Source organism: Heloderma suspectum, chromosome 4 (assembly GCF_057233095.1).
Source record: "Heloderma suspectum isolate Gila_16-S chromosome 4, 16-S_ref, whole genome shotgun sequence".
Lineage (NCBI taxonomy): Eukaryota > Metazoa > Chordata > Lepidosauria > Squamata > Helodermatidae > Heloderma > Heloderma suspectum.
In genome coordinates, this window is record NC_139461.1 from 298,743,046 (window position 1) to 298,764,145 (window position 21,100).

Here is a 21,100-nt window from a genome sequence, read left to right on the forward strand (position 1 = left end):
ACCTTCATGGACAGATCCCTTCTCATTTAAACAGCCCCCTTGCACACTCCCTTGGTGCCCCAACGTTACCCATTAGCCTTTCCTAAGCGCCTTCATTATATCTCTCCCATCCCACAACAGAAACGTCCACACACCCAACTGAAGTGAACCCCCCTACACACACCTACCTTCTTTCTCCTCTCCCCTCAACTGATTTTTTTTCCTTTTCCCTTCCCTCCACCCGAGTTTGTTTGCCCAGGTACATGCCAACCTTGTACCAAACAGTGTAGCTGACAGAGCAGGTTGCATTTGGCGATTCTGCTTACTGTAGAAATTAATGTTCAAGAATTAACAGTGGAACTCAATGGGTGTTTATTTCAAATTAAATTTACAGAGATATTGGGAAGGCAGCTAAGGCTGCAGTCCTAGGGATGCTTAACTGGGAGAAAGCCCAATTGGCAATTGAACACAGTGGGGCTGACTTCTAAGTAAACATGCATAGGATTGTGTGATAAATCCTAAAAACTGGCACAACCTAGCCACCTGCCCTTCGCCGTAAATAAATAATGGTGGCCAGCAGCAGCAGCCCTGAACAGGTAGCTGGTGTTGCAGGAGATGAGGGCAGCGTTGGGTGCACAGGCACAGATCAGGGACAGGTGGATAAGGCAAGAGCTGAGGAGGAGAAGGGGGGGCGAGAGGAGGCTGCAGAGCTTCCTTGGGCTCCCTCTCTCACTCACTCCCTTTGTCTGGCCGGCTCCGCGTAGTGGACAGAGGCAGCCAACAGGCAGCCACCCACACTCCCTCTGCTTTCTCCTCCTTCCCTAGCAGACTGAGACCCGGCTGGGGGCTGGCTTCCAAAAAAGTGCTGGAGTGATGCTCCGGCATGACCCGCCACCACTACACTGCTGGTGTGTGTGCACTGGGAGTTGTAGTCAAACACATCTGGAGCAGGGATGTGTGAAACAGCAAAACTCAAACTTGGCAAACTTCTCCAAATTCCATCTCAAAGCTTGTTCCAGCTTCAGTCTATACCAGATTGTGAGCTTCTTTTTTTTCCCTTTCACATGACAATCCCTGAGTATCTTCATGTGTATTTTTCCAAATATACACATCAATTGTGCAGATCTTTGAAATGTACACATTCTTCTCCCATTATTAAAATATCTTTGTGCACATTTTCCAGAGTATGCATCTTTCATGCGCATTTTCCAGTTGTACGCATGATGTCAAACATATTGGGGGGTGGTCCACGAATCACATTGCAAGTGCCAAAATGTACAAATTTTCACCATAGATTGTGCCTGAGCCTATGTTTGGTCTAGAAGGTGCACACTGGGGAAATCCTTCCTGATCAAAAATGAACTAGAATGAATTTCTCATACATACTTAATCTGTAGGGCACCAGATTGAGGAAGGCTGATTTCGTCTCATTAACCAAAATCGTCCCAGAGTAGGGATGGATGTATCTGTAATTTTGTTTTCTCCTTCATAGGAATTTTAAAATGTCAAGTTCTTTCTGTCCCTAATATGACGAAATGTGTGAATATTGGCAAATTCTCATAAAAAAATGAACTAAATACAATTTTCACCCATCCCTGCCTCAGAGAGCTGTGTCTGTGGACTCAGGCAGTCCACAGTAAGTCACTGTGGACATTAAGTCACTGTGGACACAGTAAGTCCAAGCACATTTCCTCCCTCCGAGCAATCTTGCAGGACTCCAGGTGTGAAGAATGTTAACAGCAGGTGATAGCAATATGGGGGAGAGTAAAAACAACAAACAAAACAAAAACAACAACAACAAGTAAACACCTTGTGCTTCGTTGTACCCTCTTGGGGGAGAAATATGTAAAATCCAAGCTTCTCATTTTTGGCAGCCACCATCCCAACTCTCCCCTTGGTCTCTTCTGTCTATGCTTTCCCCCATCTCTTGCCTGGGGAGGTAAATATAGCCAGTCGTCCTTCAAGCGCACACCCACAGTTTTGATGTTACTCAGTTGCTGTTCACCGAGCACCTCTTCTAGCATTGTCTTCAAGGCCATGGGCTCCATCAGGCTCCAAGGTTGGGTTGAGGGGTGGGGTGAATTGAGTCAGGTGGACTTACTCAGCCCCAGATGTTAGTCACTCTCCACCAAGCATTTCTTCTGGCACTGTCTTAAGGCAGCAGGCTCCTTTCTGGACCAATAGGCTGCCCATGTTGTAGCTTCTCCATCTGCCCCCTCAGAAACTGAAGAAATGAGAGGTTGGGAGGAGTTTACCTGGCCTCTTCCCATGTGGACCAGCCTTTCTCACATTAACCTGGACTAGAGATGTACGAAAGTGATTTACCTTTTGTGGATTATGTTGATGGTGGGGGCGGGAGGCGATCCATTCCTCCCCCCAGGAATCCTCGATGGCCGGCTGTGCTCCATGGCAGCTCCGCGGAGCAGCCAGCCAGGCCCAGCCAGCCCAGAGCTGTCCGCAGCCGGATTTCCGGCCACGGAGGGCTCTGGGGGAAAAAACAAAAAACAAACCGCATACGCAAATGGTGGTGGCTACGGCTGCCGCCATTTGCATTCCTTATTTTTGGCCATCTGAATCTACGTAAATATTTACATAGACTATGACGGTGAAAAAAAGGGGAACACAAATAGCGTAGTGGGCACTATTTGCGTCCCTTTTTGATTCCCCGTTTTAGCCTACTTAAATCTTTATGTAGGCTAAAATGGCGAATCAAAAAGGGACACAAATAGCGCCCGCTACGCAATTTGCGTTCCCCTTTTTTTCACCGTCATAGTCTACGTAAATATTTATGTAGACTAAGATAGCCAAAAATAAGGAATGCAAATGGCGGCAGCTGTAGCCGCCGCCATTTGCATACGCGTTTTTTTTTTTAACCCACCCAGCCATGATAAGCTACGTAAAGATTAACGTAGCCTATCACATTGTTTTTTTCTATCACGACTTTTCTTTTCTTTTTTAAACAAGCCTGGAAATGGCGGCAGCAGCAGCCGGTCGGAAGACCAGCCACCGCAGCCACCGGAGCTGCCGCCGGAGCTGCTGCCACCCGGAACATCAGCCCCAGGTAAGTCTTGTCCCAGGGGGGATTCACGGGGGGGCGGAGGGACAGGCCGTTCTGCCACGGAGTTCGGGGGGCCAAATGCACTGGCATTCGGCCTCACCGAGATCCGTGGCGGAATTCTCTGACATCCCTACCCTGGACGGCCCAGCCTTTCTCACATTAATCTGCTTTAGGGCAGGGATAGGTAACTGGTGGCCTGCCAGATGTTTTGGCCTATAACTCCCATCAACCCTCGCCAGCATAGACAATGGTGAGGGACGTTGGGAGTTGTAGGCCAACACATGTCACAGGCCACAAGTCACCCACCCTGCTTTAGGGCCATTGTGTGTGTTTTGGAAAGGGATCTGATCTCTCTGCACTCTTTGTTGGTTATACCCCCCTAGGAAATCTGGACAGCAATTTCTTAATTTTGTACCATAGACTTTTGGTGGGTTGTGTGTGGAGTTCTTCCCCTTTTTTCCTTTTCCTTTCCTTCTTTCCTTCTCTCTCTCTCTCTCTCTCTCTCTTTCTTTCTTTTTTGAGAGAAATTTTGATGGAAGAGATTTTTTTCTTACAATTTTCACTAAAATGGCTTTTGATGTTTTGGGGTGGGTGGTGGGCAAAGAAATGTAAGTGGCAGTCTGGAATTACCCTAATTAAATACAACAGATCTCTCTCTCTCTCTCTCTCTCTGTGTATGCGTGCTTTGCTTAACAAAAATAACCTGACAGCACCTTTCTTAATGCTAGTTACCTATCCATTTATAATGAACAGGTAATTATTCATTTTAACTTAGACAAAGAGTAATTATAAAGTTTTCCAAAGCATGGATGCTATGGAGCTATTATTTTCATCATGAACATTGATACATAAGCAATTAAGACATATACTGATGGGGGGAGAAAAACAGTGAGTTTGATACATAGTCTTATTTTGTTCTTGACAATATGAAAAACTACTGTGCTTTTTTCCCTTTCCGAACAATTTATTCTAAAGTGTTTAGTAGATGTGCTAAGTAAATGCTCCTTAGAATGTGTGTTTTTTTTTTTAAATAACAAAAGTAATTGACAACATTTCCAAGTTGTTGGTTCAGTGGTTATTTTGCTCCTTTTTTAAGGCCTAGTTCTCACAAAGAACAGATGAGGTGGCCCTCCTGTGTCTGGACTAGGGATGTATGGACTGTGTAAAATCCATTCTGTCTGCATTTTGTGGATTGTCAGGTGCCTTGCATTCTATGGTTTGGTCATCGATGGAATCAGATTTTTTTCACTTTCCAAATTTGTGCAAATTCACATTTGCACAAATTCACATCAGTGCAAATTTGCACTAGCGAAAATGCGCAAATCTCCCCAAATAAACATTTTCACACTTTAGCCTAAGTAGGAAATTTGCATTTTCAGCTTCTTCTTTTTTTAATCATGTATTTTCCTATTACTAAATTTACACAAAACTTTGGAAAGTTAGAAAAAATGGTCTGCAAGTCTGCAAAACCTGCCTGACTGGAGAAAAGTTGGTCTGCTGCAGAATCCATGCGTCGGATTCCTAAAATTCCAAACTCATATGATTTCGTGGTAGATTTCTCTGACATCCCTAGTCTGGACTGTACCATTTTAGCTTGGCTACAGTTGTACAGATGCTAGTAACCTCAAGACTGGACTAGTGCAGTGTGCTCTATGTGGGGCTCCCTTTAAGGCTGGTCCAGAAGCTGCAGCTAGTGCAGAATGCAGCATCTTCAGCGTTGTCAGGAGCTACCCCATTTCTGCATGTAACTCCTTTGCTTAGGGAACTGCACTGGCTGCCAATTAGCTACAGGGCCAGGTTTAAGGTTTCATTACTAGTGTATAAAGACCTAAATAACTTGGGACTAGGATATCTGAGACAATGCCTTCTCCCTTACCAACCTGCCCAGTCACTGAGATGATCAGATCAGGCATTCTTGGTGGTTCTGCATGGACCTATGGCTCAGTTGGAGTCCATCCAGATTAGTTCCTTCAGTGTGGTGGCTCCCTCTCTGTGGATGTCAGGCAAGACACCAACTCTGTTTGTGATGCCTGCTGAAAACATCTTTATTTCAACAAGCCTTCTTTGATTGACCAAAGGCCTTCCTTTACTGGAATTCTGTTTTTGTTTTGTTTTTTAAAACTGTTAATGTTGTGTTTTATTCCTTTTATCTTTGATTTTTCACTGCTCCATAATTTGTTAACATGTGTGGCAGTATATAATGTTGCAAATGCATAAATTTTAGACAGCACTGGGTGGGAAGAGGGGGGTTGCCCTTGAATTCCCCAAATAGGTGGGAGTTCTTGAAGAAGGAGATACTACAAGTGCAATCACAAACAATTCCAATGTGAAGGAAAAATGGGAGAAATTAAAAATAAATGACAATGTGGCTGCACAAATGCTTAGTGTTAGTTGAAAAAATCTATTTATTTATTTATTACATTTATATCCCACCTTTTTTCCTCCTTAAGGAATCCAAGGCAGCGTACGTAGTCCTCCTCCTCCATTTTATCCTCACAGCAACAACCCTGTGAGGTGGGTTGGGCTGAGAGTCTGTGACTGGCCCAAAGTCAACCAGTGAGCTTCCATGGCCGAGTGGGGACTAGAAGCCGGATCTCCCGGCTCCCAGTCCAACACTCTCACCACTACACCACTCTGGCTTTCTTGAAAGAAGAAAGAAAATGAAATGCATAAGAAATGGAAGGAAGGGTGCCTCACTGAGACTGGGAGTTTGTCAGACCCCCCCACTTGACCCCTGAACCCGGCTTGGCAAGCTGCTGCCCCCGCCCATCGAGCTGCACAAGCAGCTGGGACTTACCAGACCCCTCTGAGAGCACTAGGGATGACCGGACTGTGTAAAATCCACTCTGTCTGTGTTTCGCAGATTGTCAGGCACCTTTCATTCCATCATCCACCCACAGACACACGTGAATATTTTTTTCATTATGTGGAAAAATATGCAAATAATTATGTAAATATTTACGTAAGCATTTGCGTAAGTATTTACATAATTTACCTCAGTACATAACATTTAGTGTATTGCACCCCACTCCATTCAACATTTCCTCAGCCGAAACTTAGGTATTTCTCTACAGATTTATATGCATAATTTTCGGGAGAGTAAAAAAACTCATCCGAAAGTCCACAGACTCCGCAGTTCACACGGCCTGAGGAAAGCACTTCACAGCAGATTCTGCAGGTCAGATTCTTAGAAATCCAAGCTCATTTTAATCTGTCTCAAATTTCTCCAGCATCCCTAGAGAGCACCCTACAGCTGCCCATCCTCCATGCAAGCCACCATTTTTACGGAGGATGGGGGTCTAGATTTTTGTAGATCTAATGTTGCACACAACGGTGGCTGTAAAAGGCCATTTCCACCCTTTTCGGATACCTAATGTTGCGGAAATGGCCTTTTATGACCGCTGTTGTGCACAACATTAGATGTACAAAAATCTCTAGCACCTATCTCCCGTAAAAATAGCAGCTCACATGGAGCAGTGGGTGGCTGCAGGGTGCTCCCGGACTGCTCCCGGCGTCGTCCAGGGGCTCGTGTGGCCCAGCTCACGTATGTGAGCAGCATCAGCATCTCCTTGAACACCCACCGAGCACGGACTTGGGTGAGTCCATCCATCCCTAAGGGCAGGTCACCAAGAACAAGTACAGATGGCTGAGTTTAAACAAGTGGCTCAGACCTGTAGGGGAAGTATCAGGAAAGTTAAAGGTCAAAACAAGCTTAGGGTGCTGTGGGATGCTAAAAACAAAAAAAGGGAGCATTTTCAAGTATGTTGAAAGTAAAAAGGAAAGGAAGGAAATGATACCCTCCCTTCTCAGTAAGGATGGTGACATGTTAAAAGGTGCCAAAGAGAAAGTAGAACTATTCAGCTCCTACTTTGCCTCAATCTTCTCCCCAACAGGGAACTGTGTACAAAGGCAGCATAAACTGTGAGTGCGCAGGATGGCAATTCAAGTTTGATGAGGAATTGATCAGGAAATACCTAGCCATGGTAAATGAGTTCAGCTCTTCAGGGCTAGATGAATTGTTTGCTAGGGTGGTAAAGGAACTGGCCAATGCACACTCTGCACCTGTCCATCACCTTTAAGGAATCCTAGGGATGGACAAAAGGGACTTACCTTGTCCCGCAGCTTGCATCGCGGTGGGGGGGAGGCGCTTCGGTTCTCCCCCCTAAGTTCAGGTGAGGGGGGGAGGCGCCCTGCCTCGCCCGGCCAAAATTCAGGCTGGGGGGGGAGGTGCCCCATCCCTCACCGGCAAAATTCAGGTGGGGAGGAGCGCCCCGTCTCCCCGGCTGCGAAAAAAAAGTAAAACAAAAAACAAAAAACACACACCCGTGATAGGCTACGTAACGATTTGTGTAGCCTATCACGGCTAGATTTCCAAAGTCAGCCGTGATAGGCTACGTAAATCGTCATGTAGCCTATTACGGGTGACTTTGGAAAAAAAAAGCGCATATGCAAATGGCGGCGCCCATGGGCGCCGCCATTTGTGTTCCTTATTTTGGCACGTCTAGTCTATGTAATGATTTACGTAGACTACGGCGAAAATAAGGGCAACGCAAATAGCGTTCCCTTATTTTTGCCATAGTCTACGTAAATCTTTACGTAGACTACCCCTGTCCAAATAAGGAACGCAAATGGCGGCGCCCATGGGGCGCCGCTATTTGCATACGTACTTTTATTTTTTTCCCCCAAAGTCACCTGTGATAGGCTACTTGACGATTTACGTAGCCTATCAAGGCTGACTTTGGAAATCTAGCTGTGATAGGCTACGTAAATCATCACGTAGCCTATCACTGGTGTTTTTTTATTTACTGTACTTTTTTATTTTGTAATGGTGGTGGCGGCAGCTGGTCAGGAGACTGGCCGCCGCCCCCACCGAAATGCCGCCGAAACGCTGCCTGGACCCACCGCCGAGAGGGACATTCGCTGAAGGTAAGTCCCATCCCGGGGGGGGGGCGGGGGGCCGGCGGAGAATTTCCCCAACACTTTCGGGGGGTCGAATGCGTCGGCGTTCGGCCTCCCGAAGATTTGTGGAGAAATTCTCCGCCATCCCTAAGGAATCCTGAAGAACTGGTGAAGTGTCACAGGACAGGAGACAGACAAATGTCCCAGTTCAAAAAGCAGGAGAGGGGAAGGAGGATCTGGGAAACCTCTCAGACTGGTCAATACCAGGGAAGACATTAGAACAGATTGTAAAGCAATCAATGTTTAAGCAACTGATTGCAATGCACTGATTAGTAGAAGCTAACATGGATTTGTCAACAAAAATAATGCCAGACTATTATTTATTTATATTATTATTATTATTATTATTATTACTATTACTACTACTACTACTACATTTATATCCCACTTTTTTCCTTCGTAAGGAACCCAAGGTGGCATACATAATCCTCCTCCTCTCCATGTTATCCTCACAACAACAACCCTGAGAGGTAGGTTGGACTGAAAGTCTGTGACAGGCCCAAAGTCACCCAGTGAGCTTCCATGGCTGAGTGGGGACTAGAACCTGGGTCTCCTGACTCCCAGTCCAGTACTCTAGCCACTACACCACACTGGCTCTCCATCTTACCTCTTAGTGGATTGTGGGAATGCTGTGGATGTGATCTTGATTTCTTTAAAGCATTTGACAAAGATTCCTGTGATATTATGGTTAGCATACTGGTTAATACAATAGCATACTGGTTAATAATAGTCTGGCATATAATAAATAATAGTCTGGCATATATTAATAAATAATAGTCTGGCATAATATCTTGTGATATTATGGTTAGCATACTGGTTAAATACAGAGTAGATAATGATATCATTAAGTGGTCAATTACAAGCTGAACATGAGTCAGCAGTGTAAAGCAGCTGCAAAAAAAGGCTAATATGATCTTTGACTGCATTAATGCCCTCACCCCGGCGCCAGCTTGTCTGGCTGAAAGGGGGGGTGCATTGCAGGCGGGTGGGGTGACAAGATGTAGGGGCCTCTGATTGGTGCACCCCAGTGGCACCACCATGCAGGGAGGGGCAGACTGAGCTGCCTTAAACTCAGCTCCCCCTCCCAATCTCAGCTCTCTGGCTCGATGCAGCTAGAGAGAACTACAGCTCCGCCGAGAAACAATGAAGGACACCTGCCTATTGGAGACCAGCTTCGTCATCATTCCAGCCACTTGAACTCCATGTGCTATCAGTGTGCCCAAAGCCTCACAGCCACAGCTCGGCGCACCTGCTGCGGCTCCGGGTTTGCCGGTGTTCGCGGCAGGGGCGCACGTTGGTTTGTTACCATGCGAGGACCCCAGCGGTTGTGGTGTCAACGCACCCGCCCCTCCTTCTCCTTGCTCCCGAGGGCTCGGCGTGCCTGCTGTGGCTCCTGCCTTGCAAGCAGCCGCGGCGGAGGCCCTCGGGTTCAGACGCCGCCCCCTCCATGGCCAGCACTTGTCACACTGGCAGAGGTGCTGGCCGCTGAGCTGGCAGTGCACTCCCAGGGGCGGCACCTGTTGCCCCTACTCCTCGAGCGCGGCCCCTCCAGACGAGGCTTGCCCTCGCTCCCCCCTTTCTTGCCTCCTCAGGTGGTTGTGCACGGGTGCTGCCCCCTCAGCCGGCGCTTGCGGCCCAATGGGGAAACACCTCTAATGAGCTCCCCTGCTGGGGCGCCCACTCTCCCGGCGGCTGAGCACCCGCGTGTCTTGGCCCCGGGGTTGCTGGTCCTCGCTGAAAGGGGCGCGTGTGCGCGTGCGCCGCTCCCTCGGCCGGCGCTCGCCGAAAGCCCCGGCGGCTGTGCCGGCGTGCGCCCGGGCGCGGCGCCTCCTGGTGCGCTCCCCTGTTGGGGAGCCCGCTGTCCCGGCGGCCGCGCACCCGCTCCACTGTGGCCCCGGGGTTGCCGGCGGGAGCGGCGGGAGCGCATGTGAGAGGGCGCCGCTTCCTCGGCCGGTGCTTGCCGCCCGGTGGCTGTGCCGGCGCGCGCCTGGGCATGGCGCCTCCTGGTGCGCTCCCCTGCTGGGGTTCCCACGCTCCTGTCGGCCGCACGCCCACTCCGCCACGGCCCCGGGGTCACCGGAGGTCGCGGCGTGTGCGCGTGTGCGGGGGCGCCGCTTCCTCGGCCGGTGCTTGCCACCCGGCAGCTGTGTGGGCGCGCGCCCGAGCATGGCGCCTCCTCGTCCACTCCCCTGCCCGGGCACCTGCACCAGTTGTGTTGCCGCGCGCCCGTGCGCGACGCTTCCTTGTGTGCTCCCCTCCGGGGGCGCCCGCCCTCCCCCTTATCGCTTCTAAAGGCAGTTGCCGCGCACCTTACCTGCCGTGGCCCTGGGGTCACAGGTGCTCGTGGTTGAAACACGTGTGCACGTGCGCTTCCCCTCGGCCAGTGCTTGCCACCCTGGCATGAGCGATGGCGGCTGTGCCTGCGCACGCCCGGGTGCAGTGGAGGTCGGTCTGCCCCCTGCTGGGACGGCGGCTGAGCGCCCACCCCTCTGGTGGTCGCACGAGCCTGGGCGCCAAGCAAATCGGCGCTGGCTCTTGCTGCCCCCGGGCGCTTGCGGCGGCAGCACGTGCATCCCCCGCCAAAACCACACGAAAATAAACAAAATGAAACAAAACAAAAATAACCACCTGGGGGCGCTGCGCTCGGGAGCGGCTCCCATGGCCGTGGGCCCTTGCTGCGCCCCTTGGGCACCGGGCTTGCAGCAGTTGGCAACTGCGCCCTCTTCAAAGCTACTGCGTGGTAGTAGCTAGAGCATCGGACTGGGACTTGAGACACCCAGGTTCTAGTTTCCTTTCCAGTGACATCGTTAGGGCTGGAGCCCCTGCTGGGCATGCAAAAGGTTCCATGTCCAGTCCCTGGCATTTCCTGGTAGGGTTAGAAAACCCCTATCTGAACCCCTGCAGAGCCACTGGGGGGGGCACAGATTCTCCACCCCTGCCCTATAAGCTAATAATGTAAATGGCTAGACACACGGTGTCTTAAATGTGCACACACACAGCCATACAGAAAAGGGATCCATGTTTTGCGCTTACCTCTCTAGCCGCTACCAGACACGGAGGGTGCCCCTCCTGTCTAGCCGTGGCGGCGGCACTGTTGCCTGTTGTCTGGGGTGCCCAGTGTGTAGCTCACTGGAACCTCCTGTTATGTGCTCTGCCCCCTCCTGCATTTACTTCTAGGAGTGGTGGCGGGTGTGTTGGACTGGGTCCTGGGACCCGAGCCCCTGCTTCTTCTTGCCAATGTCGTGCCAATATCAACTCACTTTCTACATCATGCCCCCCCCAAGAAAGACCAAGGTTGAAAGAACGGGAAGGGTAGGGCCCTGCCTCCCCTTCCCAACAGTTCACTGCCAAGGCCCGATTCTGAGTCTGATGATGAAACAGACCCGGTTCGGGTGTCAATTCTTGCTCGTCTGGAAGCTGCTGAGCATTCTTTGGGGATCTCCTCCCCCATCCCCGGCCAGGCCTAAGACCCCCCCCCCGGTGGTCCAGCCTAAGCAAACGTGACAGCAGAACCAACGCTTGCTACTTCTTCTATTTCAGCTTCAGCAGTAATCCAAGCAACATCCTCCTCCTTGGAGTTTCGCCTAGGCGACACACCACAGCTGGAGGCGGTCCGCCCTCATGGGGCATCTCTGTCAGGAGCACTGCAAGTGGCATCGCCTCCCTTGCTCCCAGGGACCCGGACACGGCTGCCCTGGATATGGGTGAGATGACTGCACCTCGCCCCAGTTGTCCAGAAGGGTGACCTTCAGGGCCGTGGGTTGCCGCCTTAGCTTACCTTAGCTTAGCTTAAGCTTATCTATATGACGCCCGGGCTGCCTGCAGCTCCATCAATCACACCCCAGTAACCCCAGCCGCTTAACGCAGCATCTTATAGGGCTTTACTGTATTAATTTAGGATCCCTCGCCTGCCCCTGCCCGCTCAGGCATCCAAGTAAGAGACATAACAGATCCCTACGCTAATTTGGCGAGTTGTACTGTCACCAGGGCTACCCCTTCTCATAATGACGTTCACCTGAGGAGGTGCGTGACTGGCTTATGTGAGGCCTTTTTGCAGGAGGGTCGCCATTGCCCTTCCCTGCGCAAGGACTTGTTGGACCAGCACCTTTCGCTCCAATTTTGACTCCTTCCCGGCCGGGTTCGGCGATGGATCTGGCAGTGGCCACATTCACCAGGCTGTCTCCCGCACTGGCCCTCGGCCTATGGTGGGTCCGCTGCTTCAGCACTCCTATCTGTGCCAGGAATAAAGCCCCAAGGGCACATACGCCCAGGACACGTGCAGTGTCCATCGTGAGTGCTCCCTTGTAGCAGTCAGCACCCATGCACCTCTTGTTCAATGCCCGGGGATGGTAGGGTCCCTGTGGAAAAGCCCAGGCAGTAGGAAGCTCTGGATGGCCCATGCTTAGTTAGAACGCGTCTTGACTTAGAACACAGTTTTAAGCTAGGTTCTAGGCCCCCCCCCTTTTTCTCTAGGTCAGCATAGGCCATCCTTACCTTGTAAGTGACATTTCTCCTCACCAGGCGTCGACAGGGTCAGGAGAGGTTAACAAGGCAGTAGTGGCGGAAGGGTTTTAGCCCTCCCCTTTTCCAAACCCCATTGTCTACTCTAAGGATCTCCCCTTTTTGAAATGGTGCCCAGGAAATCCTCTAGGGAGTTTATCCTGATTCGTAACCTCTTCCTGGAGGGCCAGTCAGTTAATCATGAGATCCCTGATCATCTCTGCTCAGTGCGACACACCTCTTCGATGAGGCAGCTGTCTTGGTCTGGGATCCTCTCCACAGGTCCCTGAGGGGCATGTGCTACATGGAGTCCAAAGACAGTGGTCAAGGTTCTGACCTAATGCAAGTATTGCTCCCCTTTCCTGTTCCCTCTGTGTTTCTTAGCTCACAAAAGGCTGAGGGCCAGTCTCCCACATCAACATTCGGTGAAGCCAATCCAATACCCTTAGGGTTATTCTCGCCTCCGTCTGGACAACTTTCAGGTCCTTTAGGCATAGCGCCAAGCAGTTATACATCAGGCAAGGCTTCAACTTAGTAGTGCTTTAATGGTACCTCCTTCAGAAGCGTGAGCCTCTCCTCAAAGCCGGTCTGCGGATTCACATTCTGCCACTATCTCCAAGGGGTTTCAGATTCTTAGGGCAGGTCCGATCGTGCTGTGGGTAGTGGCCTGTAGAGTGGAGGCTGCTGCCACCACCAAGCACATTTTGAGATAACCTTATAGCCAAGTCAGTAAACCCCCCCCCTCCAGTATGACAACATGACTACGTTATTCATTCTCCGTCCTCCTGAAATTGGAGGGTTATGTCATGTGTCAGTGTGTTCGTCCTCCAGAGTTGGTGTTACAGCATCAGGTTCTGGGTCCACTATGTGCTGGGTTAGGCAAACCCAATTCTCGATGCCTTGTCATGAAATTAGGTCAACGTCTTCTGGGCCTTAGCCCCGTGGGTGCTCCATTCCCAGATCCCATCATTGCAGTACTACAGGGGACCGGGATACTGAAGCCGGGCATGCCAGTCTGCACTCCATGGCTCTCCGTACAGGAGCCGCCTGCGACAGAGCAGGTAGGGTGTGCTGCGCATTAGGCAAAGCTTCAGCGTTAGGATTCATGACCCTTATCTATAGATCAGTGGCCGCATTTTGCGCCTCCTTAAAAAACAACAGACTATTTGGGACCATAAGTCGCAAGCTGGCCATTTAGCCTTCCGGCCCACAACGGTGGGATTCACTGACTCCATGTCAGATTTTAGGGTTCGGCGTGCAATATAGTGTTGGGCATAGATGTTGCCTGCTTTAGTAAATTAGCCACCCTCTCTCTCCAGATACCCCTTTCGGGCTCGGGGTGTAATGGCCCTCCATTTCAGCTTTCCAGTAAGACGTTTCCCTGTCCCACCTAGCAGTCTTAATGGCCTTCTTCAACCCCCCCTCCTTAGGAATTCAGGGTTACTCTGGGCTCCCAAGGCTGACTGGTCCCGGAGGGCCTTGATATGCTTCAAGGTACAGGTCTGGCCCAATGTAACCCATTTACGTATTTGGTGATCTAACTGATCGGTATGGCAAGGGCACGGCAGTGGCCCACAGCCAAACACAATTCAATGGGTTAGGCCCCGTCGGCACCTTATGGGTTTATGGAATGCCACGGGTCTGAGGAGGGGCCTCCATTTTATCACTTCAATAGCTTACTGTTGACTTAAGGGCAATTTGGGCAGTTTCTACATTAGCTTTACCCCGCTAGGCCTAGGTAATTTGCAGTTCAGAGCCCACTGTTGTTCCATCGAAGCAGTCTCCATGGTAGCTGCTGGAGGTTTCTCTCTCAGGCACGTTAGGACATTCGAAAATGGGGCTTCACAGCATTTCAGCCTGCATTCACAAGTTGTCCGCTTCTTCCTGACACAATTTTCGCTTTGCTTGCCTAATGTGCTTATTCCTTAGGCCAGCAGACTCGTCATACGCCGGTACGGGTGCTCTTACATGGGCACGTTATGATGTCTGGAGCTGCACGAAGGGACGTCTTCAGACGTCAGCTTCTGTCACCCCGTCACATTAGGATCCAGTGGCTTCACAGACGTGGCAGGCAGTGGGAGTCCCCTCCTCACTCTGTTCCACCAAAGTTTGTCAGTCTTCCTCCGCAGGTCCAGGTGCGGCACATTGAGAGGAATGACGTCGGCTGTAAGCCAGGCAAGGACCTGATCGAACAGGCCTTGGTTGAAATGCAGGTGGTCCGGCATACCTGGCCTGAAGTAGCCTATTGCAGCCCTCACTGCTCCCATGGATCAATGGGAAGGACTGGAATGCTGTTGCCAGCGGCAGGGCACATCCGAAAATGCACAGAGAAATGGCTTATGGCCATGTGAATGAGGCGATGGATGCACCACCCGCCAGGGAATTCTGTGGACTTGGAGGGAGCGTTACAGGTAAGACAGTGTCCGCCTGTCTCGTGTAGTGAATAACATATTTCTGTCTGATCTGCAAAGGGGCCTGCGGGAAGTTCTTCTGCGCAGGTGGGGGGAGTTTCACAAGCTCTAGGCTTGTGACTCCTGTGGCAGCTAGGACAGGCAAAAACAGGAAAGTAGGGATGGTGTGCATGCAGAGGCACCTTATGGTGACAGGTGACACCTGAGGCCCCCCAAACGGGTTGTGCGGCTCGGCGGGGGGATAAGGGTTGCCTGTGAGACCAACCCTACTCACTCACCCAGGTGTTTCGCGGCACCGGGTTGGGGGTGACACCGGAAGGTCTACCTCCCCCAGAAGGGGCAGTCCGGAGGGATGGCAAGATCACCGCCACCCCTCAGGCTGGGTGTGTTTTCGCCCAAGAAGTGCCAGCTAGCCGCTGACACAGTTAGATGCCCGTCCTAGTTACCCCTTTGCAGCTATTTCAATAAATGTGGCCCAATTTTCAACCCAAGCTTGTTGTCTGTGTCTTCTTTAACCCATCTCCGCTCGCAAATATTTCTCATGTTAAATTCAGGAGAAGTAATAGTTTTACTTTGTTTCTCACTAGCCAAACCTCATTGGAACAAATTCAGAAGAGAACAACAAAGATGCTCAGGGGTATGGAAAACAAGTATTATGAGGAAAGGCTGAAGGAATTTGGTATGTTGAGCCTAGAGAAGAAAAGGCTGGAGGGGGACATGATAATTCTCTTCAAATACCTAAAGGGCTTTCACACAGAAGAAGCCAAAGGCATGTAAAACCCAGGCTTTCCCTGAAGTGTGCCCCAGCGAGCCATGGCTTGTAGCACACAGCAGAGTGTACAGTTCTCCTACTGATTAATTTTGTATTGTGTTGTTCTATATTTTTGTTGTTTTGTTGCCACTGCATTTTATATTCACCACTTTGATATCTCTGTGGAAAGTGGCATAAGTTTGAGAAATAAATCAATGATGATGATGATGAAATACTTAATGATAAGAAGAATTTGACAAGGAAAACCATTACCTAGGGGGATAAAGGATCTCCTTCACTGGAAGTCTTCAAGCAATTGGTAATGCCGTAGCTTAGGGACGTCAGAGAAGTCCATTTGAGGGGTGGAGCTTGATGATAGGGATGTATGAAAATCACTTACCTTTTCGAAGGGTGACATTTACGGTGGGGGGGGAGGTGCTCCGTCCCTCCCCCTGAAATTCTCCCTGGCCAGCTCCGCTCCACAGTGACTCTGTGGAGCTGCTGGCCAGGGCCTCCCGCAGCTGGACATATGGCCGCTGGGCTGCACAGGGACGCACACAGTGGCCGCCGTAGCCACCGCCATTTGCATCCCTGTATTTTGCCGTGATAGGCTACGTATATATTTGTATAGCCTATCACAGCAAAAAAAAAAGGGAAAGCAAATGGCGGCAGCTATGGCGACCGCCATTTGCGTTGCTGTTTTTAGCTGCGATAGGCTACATAAATACTTACATAGCCTATCATGGCTGCAAGGGCATAAATGGTGGCCGCAGCAGCTCGGCTGTGGCAGGCTGGGAGACCAGCCGCTGCTGCCACTGCTGGAGCCGCCACCGCATCTGCCCCAGGTAAGTTCCGTTACAGGGGTATTCCACAGTGGGGTGGGGTGGGAGGCCGTTCCGCCATGGATTCCAGGGGGCTGGATTCTTTACATCACTGTAATCCGTGGCGGAATTCTCTGCCATCCCTAGTCAAAACCCATGGCCGGGGCAATACAAAGACCCCCTCCAACTCCATGATTCTATGTTTCTTTCTCTGTACCAGTAAGAATGTAAGAGCTTATCTATGCTGAATCAGATCAAAGGCCTCTCTAGCCCAGCATTCTGTTCACACAGTGGCTAACCAGATGCCTGCGGGAACCCCCAAGCAGGACATGAGTGCAATCGCACCCTCCCACTCATATTTCCCAGCAGCTGGTCCACAGATTGGCTTGCTGCCTGGAATACTAGAGGTAACACATACCCATCATGACTGGTACCCATTGATAGCTTTGATAAGCTGTTAAAGATAATAGCTTACTCTTAGTATTAGTTTCATCTCTCTAAACTCTTTGAGAAATCTAAATATTTCCAGCTTGGCCTTAAACAAGAGTTAGCTGGCTTATCATAGAGGGTGATGTTCTTCTCATAAAGAGCCCCAGGGTCAATTAGTCCATCTCTAATTCTAATCAGCTCAAGGTAAGTCAGAACTAGGGATGTACATACTGTGTAAAATCCACTCTGTCTGTGTTTCGCAGATTGTCAGGTGCCCTATTAGTAGGGGTGGACGAAAGTCACTTACCTGTCCTCGAAGGACGTTCGCGGTGGGGGGGAGGCGCTTCGCTGGTCCCCCCGAGAAGTTCAGGCCGGGGGGGGAGGCTTCCCGCCTCGGCCCGGCCAAAATTCAGGCCGGGGGGGAGGCTTCCTGCCTCGCCCGGCCGCGAACGGGAAAGTTTTTTTTAAAAAAACAACGCCCCCTGATAGGCTACGTGACGATTCACGTAGCCTATCACGGCTAGATCTGCAAAGTCAGCCATGATAGGCTACGTCAATCGTCACGTAGCCTATCATGGGTGACTTAAAAAAAAAAAGCGCGTACGCTAATGGCGGCCCCCATAGGGAGCCGCCATTCGCGTTCCTTATTTAGTCGCTGTAGTCTATGTAAATGTTTAAGTAGACTACGGCGAAAATAAGGGCAATGCAAATAGCGTTGCCCTTATTTTCGCCGTAGTCTACGTAAATCTTACGTAGACTACAGTGACCAAATAAGGAACGGGAATGGCGGCTCCCTATGGGGGCCGCCATTATCCGTACACACTTTTTTTTTTTTTTTAAAGTCACCCATGATAGGCTACGTGACGATTGACGTAGCATATCACGGCTGACTTTACAAATCTAGCCGTGATAGGCTACGTGAATCGTCATGTAGCCTATCAGGGGGCGCTTTTTTTTTTCTTTCATTGCAATGGCGGTGGAGGCAGCCAGTCGAAAGACCGGCTGCCGCTCTCGCCCCGCTCAAACACCCGCCGAACCGCCGGCCGGACCCGCCGCCAGGAGGGACATTCGGCGAAGGTAAGTCCCATCCCGGGGGGGGTGCGGGGGGTGGGGGGGTGCGGAGGATTTCTCCCCGAAACTTGTTCGGGGGGCCGAACATGTTGGCGCTCGGCCCCCCGAAGTTTCGGGGAGAAATTCTCCGCCAACCCTACTTATTACGTAATATTGAGCATATTGTCCCTCATTCCATTCAACATTTCCTCAGTAGAAACTTACGTATTTTCCTATGAATTTATATGTGTAAAATTTGGGAAAGTAAAAACATAATCCGGAAGTTGATGGATTCTGCGGTGCCTGAGGGGGCCGCTCCTCAGCAGATTTGGCATGTTGGAATTTTAGAAATCTGAGCTCATTTTAGTCCGTCTCGAATTTCTCCAGCATCCCTAGTCTGAACCAGCAAAACATGAGCTCGACAAAGTTCTCCAGATTCCATCTCGAAGCTCATTCTGAGTAGGGATGTCAGAGAATTCTGCCACGGATCTCAGTGAGGCCAAATGCCAGTGCATTCGGCCCCCCAAAATCCATGGTGGAATGAAGCCCCTGCCCCCCCCACAAAAGGTGCATGAAATGGAGCACTTCCTGCTCCCGTCCGCGCTGACATGCGAATGGCGGCCGCAGTGCGGCCGCCATTCGCTTCCACATGATAGCTGTGATAGGCTACAGAAATAATTACGTAGCCTATCACAGCTAACACACGGATGCCATTTATGTCTCTGAGGAGGCTGTGATAGGCTACATAAGTATTTACATAGCCTATCAAGGCAAGCTAAAAAAAAAAAAAAAGAGCGTACGCAAATGGCAGCGGCTACGGCGCCCGCCATTTGCGTTCCCTTTTTTTTTTCTGTTGTAGCCTATATAAATATTTACGTAAGCTATTACGGGGAAAAAGGGGGAATGCAAATAGCATAGTGGGCAAAAAAAAAGACAAAAAAAGGAACGCAAATGGCGCCCACTACGCTATTTGCATTCCCCTTTTTTTTCACCATAATAACTTACATAAATATTTACGTAGGCAAAAACTGCGAAAAAAAGGGAACGCAAATGGTGGCCACTGTAGCTGCTGTCATTTGCGTACGCAGTTTTTTTAATTTTTTTTGCCTGCAGGCTGCCCAACAGCTGGATGTCTGGCTCTAGGTGGCCCTGGCCAGTGGCTCCATGGAATCTCCACAGAGCAGAGCTGGCCATGTTAGGATTTCAGGGGCAGGTGCGGAGCACCCCCCCACACCGCGAATCACCCCGTCAAAAAGGTAAGTGACTTTCGTACATCCCTAATTCTGAGAGCCAATTTACATGGCTGGTTTAATATGGAGGGAGAGCACATCAGGGTCATTCAAAACAGAGGACACTGCCACCAATCCTCAGCCATCCCACATCTTCTCTCTGGAGAAGGCGCATTTTCAGAAAGACATTTTAGTAGGGATGTCAGAGAATTCCGCCACGGATCTCGGGGAGGCCGAATGCCAGTGCATTCGGCCCCCCGAAATTGGTGGTGGAATGGTCTGCCACCCCCCCCCCTGCCACCCCCGGGATGGGACTTACCTTGGGCAGATCTTCCTGGCGGTGGCGGCTCCGGCGGCGGTTCGGCGGCAGCGGCCAGTCTTCCGACCGGCTGCCGCCACCATTTCTAGTTAAAAAAACAAAAACGAAAAAAAACATGATAGGCTACGTAAAGATTGACGTAGCCTATCACGGCTAGATTTTTAAAAAACACCGTGATAGGCTACGTAAATCTTTATGTAGCCTATCACGGCTGATTTAAAAGAGAAAAACAACGTGCATACGCAAATGGTGGCGCCCATGGGTGCCGCCATTTGCATTCCTTATTTTGGCACATCTTAGTCTACGTAAACATTTACGTAGTCTAAGGCGGCGAAAATAAGGGGAACGCAAATAGCGTAGATGCTACGCTATTTGCGTTCCCCTTACTTTCACCGTCTTAGTCTACGTAAATGTTTACATAGACTAAGACGTGCCAAAATAAGGAATGCAAATGGCGGCGGCCATGGCCGCCACCATTTGCGTACGCGCATTTTTTTTTTTTAAATCAGCCGTGATAGGCTACGTAAACATTTACGTAGCCTATCACGGCTGACTGCAGGGACGCAAACGGCAGCAGCTATGGCCGCCGCCATTTGCGTCCCTGCTAACCAGCGGCCGGATGTCCAGCTGCTGGCGGAGCCAGCCGGTGGCTCCGCAGAATCCCTGCGGAGCACAGCCGGCTGGACAGGATTCGGGGGGAAGGGACGGAGCACCTCCCCCCTGTCCAGAATTTCGGGGGGAGGGACGGAGCGCCTCCCCCCTCACAAATGTCACCTTTTGAAAAGGTAAGTGACTTTTGTACATCCCTACATTTTAGTGTGTTGTTTTTCTCAAATGCAGTTCTGAAGCAGTTCCACAGCAGTGTGCTCCATCCCGTGCAATAAATCTGGGGCATGCCTCTTTCTGTGACCTGGCTATGAACTAGCAGTGACCTGGTCAAGGGGTGGGGCCACCCCTTTTTCCTGTTCCCTCTTTTTGCACATAGGTACTACTTTCCATTTATAAGCATTTACCCATTGAGAATCTGTAGCATTGTTTTCCCATTGAAAAAATTAGAGCTGTGCTGTTTCAAGACTTCAGAATAGTGTAGTTCCTGCTTTACCCCCATGGAAAATCTGTAGCATCTTTTTCCCATTGAGAGAATCAGAGCCGCACTGTTTCAAGGCTTCACAGCAGCTCGCAAGCTATCTAGCCTCTTTTTCCTATTCACAAAAGGGCAGTTCCATTCATAGAGGGGAAGGAGAGGGGGTGGCCAGTAGCGAGAGCCTGCAGCAGCAGTACTTTGTGGTATTGTTACTAGGGATGGGGGAGAATTTCTCCCCGAAACTTCGGGGGGCCGAGTACCAACGCATTCGGTCCTCCGAAGGTTGTTCGGGGAGAAATTCTCCACCCCCCTGCCCCCCGCCCCCCCGGGATGGGACTTACCTTTCACGAATGTCCCTCCCGGCGGCGGGTCCTGGTGGCGGTTCGGCAGGTCTTCGTCAGGGGCGGGGGTGGCAGCCGGTCTTTTGACCGGCTGCCACCGCCGCCATTACAAGAAAAGTAAAAAAAAAAAAATGCCCCTGTGATAGGCTACATAATGATTAATGTAGCC